We start from the raw sequence: 7,557 nt of genomic DNA, 5'->3' as shown, positions 1-7,557 counted from the left end.
TGGGCGCGCGGCTTGGGAAATATTTAATCACGGAGCCAATGAGGGAGCTGGGAAGCGGTGGGTGGGCGTGTCCCCAGGTGCTCATTATGATGTGGCAGCGGGGCGCAGCTGGGATGGGGATGCGGAGCCTCCTCGGTCCAGTTGGGATGCTCTGACTCCTGCTCCATGCACGTGCGACCATGTATTCAGATTTATCTTTATTAATTGTGTTATTAATGTGTTGTCTTGTACATGTGGACGGGCTACTGCAGTTTAAGTAATAGTTTTATTTGCCATATATCATATTTACTTAAATGGTGCCCACAAGCAGATTAATCCTGATATTTTCCCCAGTTAATTTAATTTAATTTAACTTTATTCTTTTTTTACTTTATTCTATTTTATCATTTAAAATAAGGAATACCTAATTATTAATTCATGCTTGAGCGATGGATATCAGATCACTGTAACTTAAGGTCAAAAGTCATAAGGGTTTTCTTGGGTAAAATCCTCATGCATATGCAACCTGTGTTCTTTATATCATCAGTAATGTTTGAGTAGGCATGCCATACTCCATGCGTTCTTATCTCTTGAACTCTGGCCCCACCCTGCAAACACTGCAGCTTGTAAACAAAGCATCCAGCAGTCAATTCATGGACACAAAATGTTTATTTTTGTCCTCAAAAATTCACTTTTATATGTGAATGTACTCACTTAAATAGACAAAAACAACATTTTGGCCGTTTTAGGTTTTGAGTTTGATGTATCAATGACCTGACTAGAGAAGTAATTAAAGTAATTAAATGCACACTTACAAATAAAACAGTTTTATGGTATCTAAAGAGAAGCAGGGAGCTGTTTCAGCTCTTTGAGGAGGAAAGGGAATAAAGCAGCGGCACATTTGCATAGAGCAGAGTTACAAGCACAAATAGCAAATGAATAATTCTTGGAATAATTCTTTCTTAGCGTGATGAGCAGAAAGTTAGTGTTTTGTCTCATAGTAGTCACAAGTGTGTGTGTGGTATGTGTGAGGGAGGGAGAAAGAGAGAGAGAGTTTGCAGGTTTACTGCTGCCAGATGTATAATTCTTATGTCATGCTCCACTGAGTCCAGCCTCCCAGAGACCCCCAATGAAATGAGTTGTGTGTGTGTGCGTGTGTGAGCGTGTGTGTTAGTGTGTGTGCATGTGCACAGCCTGGTGAAATGAGATGTTCACATCCCAAGGACGTCTCCCACCATAATTTAAACTCACTGGTGCTGGAAGACTTCAAACTGAAAGTGCTGAAGTCATAAAGCAGTGCACTTCTGTCTTTACTGTTATTGTCTGTGATCTACTGGTGTAAATCCACAGGCAGGTGGCTGTGACTCAAACAATGCAAATACTATGACAGAAATGTTAAGCGTCTCCATGCTGTGATTACTGCATATTGTCTCCGGGCTATAAAATTAAGTTAAAGACCCAAAGTCAACTCTACTTTTACTTATTTTGATGGCTCTGGTGTTGCAGTTTATCACCTTGATTTACAGGTTGCAGAGTCCTCTGACACGGTCGCAAAATGTGAAGGGTTAGAGAAAGAGAAAACCCTCCAGGCTTGACGTACTGCAGCGCATGATACCCTCAGCTATTTACACCCTGATCTACAGTCTCTCACAGCATAGACCAGAGTGTTTTTATTTATGAGGGGACAAAGAGACATCTATCAGCACTCAGCTGAAGCCAGTGACAGTGTGTAGTGTGACTTTGAGGCGGAGAGTGAATTGTATTCCTTCCCTCGGGGCAGGCTGGGACAAATCCCAGACAAGATGTTGTGGTTTGTGGCTCTCTCCGCACACTTATCCAGCGCTTCTCACCACCTTATTTCACCCTCACCCGTCGCCAAGGTCGTGCCACCCCTCCTTCCTTAGACGCAATGATCTTAAAATAGAGCGTCTTTAAGAGAAGATGAGGAATGTAGAAAGCTCAAGGGAAGAGTGGGGAAGGGAGGGGTTTTTACTACAGCATGAAGAAATGTCCCCTTTCCTCTTTAGGGGCTGTTGAAAGATGTATAGTGCTACAGCATCATGATGAATCCCCTCCGCGGTGGATAGGAGAACACTTCTCATATCATTAAGCTTTAGTAATGGTCCCAATGCTGCGTCCCCTCTGGCAGGGTTGCCTGGCGTTCACTCCTCTGGCTAACAGGCCTGCAGGCTACAGACAGAGACCTCAGATAGCCTATAGCTGAGCGAGAGTCAGTCTCCTGGAGCTGCTACATCCAAAATGTATTCTTATCAATTCAATATAATATGTGAAGCTTTAATTCTCCACAAAGAAATGTAGCTCTTTAGTTTTAGTTCTTTTAAAATTATATACCCGAGGTGTCTAACTCATTTTAGTTCACGGACCACCTACAGCTCATTTTTATTTCAAGTGGGCCAGACCAGTAAAACCATTACATAATAATCTATAAATAGCGACACCTTCACATATTTCTTTCTTTTAGTGTAAAGAAGTACATCCTGAAAGTGTTCATCCATTTACGAAAGAGATGTTGAACAGCCTGCGATATCTTAAGAAAAATAAGTGAAATCAGTCTCAGTTTTTCCGCATTTATTCAGTCTCACTGTCATCACATTTTTTCCATACATTTCCACTCCTGTGTAGTACTGCTGGCCACACCAAACCAAAGTGTAAGGTATTGAGGCAGCATGTTATATTATCCTCTGCCTTGCAAGCCATTTACAAATCAAAAGTTTGGGCAATTGCTTAGCAACCACCTGCAACATTTTAAGTTAATGTCTGGTATAGATTCTTTTGTATTGAAGCTGCTGATCGACCAGTGGTTCTCTAATGGTTTGCTGTGAGGCCAGTCCAGGTGTGCCGTGGGATTTTGTGATAAACACACATCATTATTACAATATTCAACTGGACCTGTACATAAAGTTATGAATGAATGCTTAATTGACTGTATCAGAATGTTGTGTGCACCCATTCCTTTATAAAGAGTTGAATTCTAGCAAAAAAATGTAATTTGATTTACTTTGATTTAAAATACCTTCACAGGGAACCTATTAGTCGCTGTTTGTGTGTGGGAATTTGTGAGTGTGCTACACATTAAAAATCCTGATTGGCAGCCAGTGTGAGGGATGATAACATTTAAGAGGAGAAAGTTGTGAGTGGGACAATGGATCGCTTTATTGTACAGAGCAAAATAGAACAAAGCACCAGAGAAGATGACCTACCACCAAGAGAAAAGAGAAAAAAAACTGTTTGTAAGAAGTATCACGAAAGCTACCTGTCTTTTTTTTATTATTTTTATTGTCTTATGTTGTGATAAGAGTGATAGCATATGTTTTAGACATGATATAAATACAGGTGTGCCTTGAGATTTTGGCTTGCCCTGGTGTGCCTCAGGCACAAAAAGTTTGAAAATCACTGTGATTGACGATATTTATCTTTAAATATGACCACAATACGTATTCACTGTTTTTTCAGACATCTGAATTTGGTTCAGAGTGGAATCACCTCTGAAGCAGAATTTTACATGACTCACTGTTAAACTTGCTCCTCAAACGTAGCCCCTCCTACCCTCACAAGTGCATCAATAATAGATGTGCAAAGTCAACGAGTGGGCCAACCCAGTCTCACTCCCAAGTTGTCGAAATCTGGCACCTGGCCAGTGACTTGTAGCATCAGTCACTGACAAAAAAAGCTGTCCTTTAATGTCGGCGTGATACGCGGCCAGTCGCAGTTGTAGTTCAACGGCACTCGGCGGTGTCAGGGGGAAACGCGGCAGGACAAGAATGAAAGTTAAGACAACCAACACACCCAGGGTACCTTCACATCGTAGCTGGAATGTGGAACATGGCAGGTCCATGACCAAACGTCGATTTGTGACAAGGTCAGAGTGAAAATGCGTTGAGTGGGCCGGCCGGGACTCTTTAGCGGGCCGGTTTTGGCCTGCAGTCTTTATGTTTGACACCCTGTTCTATCCTCTCATATGACACAAAATTAAAGCTTATTTTTAATGAGCAACTCAAACACTTGGTTGACAAAGCACACACACAGACAGAAACCTCGCTCCTTTATCTGTGTGAAATGTCACATGAGAAATCGGTAGAGTGAGTGCCCCTATAAATGTAACCAAAGATCCACATAGCGAGCACTTTTTAAGAAGTGGTATTTCTCTCTGTAGCTATTTGAAGCTGGCAGGTTGAAAAATATCGTGGAGGAAAATAAATGGTGTGAGCTGTTTGCTGTGGGAAAAGTGGAAAGTGAGTCCATTTTGTCCTGTTGTATTACATCACAAATTAAGTCTACTTTGCCTCTAGACTTTTAAATCAGTTTTGATGGTTATTATTATGCTTAACTGGTAATTTAGGAGTTTTGTCATAAGTCTGAAAATCTACTTATGTAAGTTATGTCATTCATATGCTTGAATTGATTGTGGGACTTTGGTGACGTTGTTTATGATAATGAACTAAACAGCAACTGTTTTCTTACATACACTTTTTCTCCAGAAAACATACCGTTTTTTCACAGTTGAACAGTTTCTCTCGTGTTGTTTACCCTCCCGCAGTTGTTTATACTCATCTCATGCTCAGAACACACATTTAACAACATTTGATTTTCTATGTGGATGATCTCCAACTCTGATCTTTGAACCTGTGCACTGAGACTACTCTACTATACTCTCCCTCCAGGGTGTGAGCACATGTGTTACAGCATGAGTTGGTGTGACTGCACTCATGCACTTTCCATTGCGCGCACTCACACACATACACTCACATGCAGGGATATAGGTTTAGCCAACAGGGTCCTTCATAGATCAGCCTCCCCTGACAGCTCTCTTAAATGTCCTTGGCAGCCCCCCAACCCCCAGCTCCCGTCCCCTCTCTGTTCCTGCACCTTTTCCTCTCTGGCCCGGCCTCTGATAGATGCTGCCATATTTCTCTGCCTCTCTCCTCTGGAATGCTCCCATAACCACTGGGCCCTGTAATGCATGACACAATCTGTATATATCCCATTAAGTGTCACTTTGTGAATGAACCTGTTTCTCTACACACACTTCGCCTTGCAGAATGACATGCACAGGAGAGAGGCTGGAAGCTGACCAGCTCCTTTAAAGCCAAGATAAATGTCTCTTGGACCCTGAATTAGCCTTTTAGCTATCCTTCCAGCTAGTGTTTCTATAGTGGAAACTGTTCAGTAACACTGAGTTCATTTTTGAGTTTAGATGCTGATAATTATTTCCATGATCTGCTTCTGTAGCCACAGTTTCACCAAGTGTCACTTTTCCTTTTTCCTAACGCAACAACTCATCTCCTGAGCTCAGACGTCCTCACAAGACTGTGAAGAATTACACTTGAAAAACAGTGCTTGTTTTCTCTTCACCCTCCGCAGTCCCCAACTAATATTTGTTTTTTTACATCATGAGGTTTGGTACACACTCTCTGCGTTGCTATCAATCACATTTTTAATTTAATGTATGAATATGTGATTTATGTTGCTCAGGCAGAAGATATAAATCTATTTTGCGGTGGGAGAGAAAGAGGAGGGGGATAAGAGCGCTGATGTCCCTTATTGATTGGCTGGCTTAATAGTGTTTGTTCTTTATAGCTGATCTCAGGAAATAAAGCAAATAAATAGTTGAGAATGAGTTCAGACACTGTGATGCTCACGAGGATGGGAAAGAGACTGAGTGAGGAGGAGAGAATGGGAATAGAAAGCAACAGAAAAGGAATGATACAGCAGGAAGTCATGAAATATAAAGGATGAATACTGTCGATTGGTCGTCTGCATCTTGTCATGTTTGAGCTGATGCAGACAGTTCATTCAATATTTTGAGTCTCACTGTGAAACCAGGGCACAAGTCACACAGTGTTTTCATCACTTTTAGATAAAGCTGGTGACTGCATTCAGCTATAATACACTTTGCTCCCAGGTTTAGCTGTCCTTTGTGTGTTCAAAATGCTAACCTTTATTGACATCTCACCACAAGAACATGTTTTCTTTGTAAACCCAGAAGCTACACGGTCAGGCGTCAGTCTCGAGTCACATCTTTTCTGCTAATGCAGAGTGTCAGGCCATTATTTGCTCTAAGACTGTTTTACAATTCTCAGAGGATTTGTCAAATTGATTTGAAAACCAAACTGTGGTTATTGCCCAGCACCCTGGCTCCACGGAGGGGTGATGAACGAAATTTGTCTTGACGTGCCAAGTTAAGGGAAAGGAAAGAAATTACTTTAGGTGAAGCACTTGTTATATAAATGCATTAAAGTCATAACCCTGCCTGGATTTAAGATCAGATTTCACGCAGGAACAAATCGGAATTTTTTAATTTCTCCAGAGCATAGATCTTGCATCAGCTTTCCGACTCCAAACCTTAATCACAAACCCGTGGAATAAAACACCGAAAAGACCTCAAATCAGTGACTTAAGCTTCTCCCAACTTGGTCCACGCCGAGAGGAGGAGAGAACCGCATAAATCCAGCCCATTAGCCCTGAGGTCTCCTGATGACAGTTCCCGCCCCACGGCTGATGTAAACCAAACTTCCTGTTCGGAGATGAAGAAGCCTGTCAAGCAGCTACAGCCACCTCGACCCCCTGTCACCCTCCCTCCGTGATGCTCGGGTGTTAATAGCAAATCGATTCTAAATGAGGGACAAGGGAAACGAGTGAGAAACAAAAGGATGCGTCCATCTCCGGTGGAGGGATTTGCAGAGGCGAAGATGCTGGAAGGAAGGCTGGTTTAAGAGAGTTACACAAGGGATTTTAGAAGCATGAAAACACTTCCCCTGACATCCCTGACTTCCCTCTGAGGCTCTGTGTCAGGTGCTGAGGATAAATTGCAAATGCATGGTGTGGACAGCATGAGACAGAGAGCAAAGTTGGTACAGTGACCGTCTGAAAACAAAGAAAGCTGCAGGTTAAGAGACTGCAACCGTCTATAAGACTGACCATAATCTGACATTCTTCCAACGTACATGCTCCACTCTTCCCTCTAGGGTTCTCATGAGCTTTCTCCTAAACTTCACATTTTTATTTAATCACTGTGTTGTGCTTTTCATCACTGGAGGTCTCGCCATTTGACCAAAGTCCCCCAGTCTGCAGGCTTCTCCAAACGACTCGATGATACAAGTAATGAGCACTTTTTCATCTCATCATGCCTAATAGTGTATTGATTTCACCCTGAAAGAAATGACTACATCATCTCCTCAGTTGGCCTGTGTCATCATGAACAACCCGGACTTGTTACATTGCAGACATAAAGAGTAAGTACTACACAAAACCTCTCAACCTTTTCAAGCCGTAATGTGGAATATTGGATAGCGATCTATGGTCACATGAGGTCAACTAATCCCGCTACGAGAATCCAGATCTTTTGTTGAATTTAAATTGGTGTTTTAGGGCTTGTTTACGCAAAGTTTCAACACATGTACCATGTGTTCTGTGGTCTGCTGTAAAAAAAAAAAAAAAAAAAAAAAAAAGGCAGTAAAACTGTCCTTGCAGTTACTGCTATTGCTGCCAGCCGCAGTCAAGCACCATCCCTCCTCCTGTGCTTCTGTCGCTGTCTCCTCAGTGGGATAATCAGCCATT

This window comes from Epinephelus moara, chromosome 19, assembly GCF_006386435.1.
Source record: "Epinephelus moara isolate mb chromosome 19, YSFRI_EMoa_1.0, whole genome shotgun sequence".
Lineage (NCBI taxonomy): Eukaryota > Metazoa > Chordata > Actinopteri > Perciformes > Serranidae > Epinephelus > Epinephelus moara.
Note: the sequence above shows the minus strand (reverse complement) of the source record.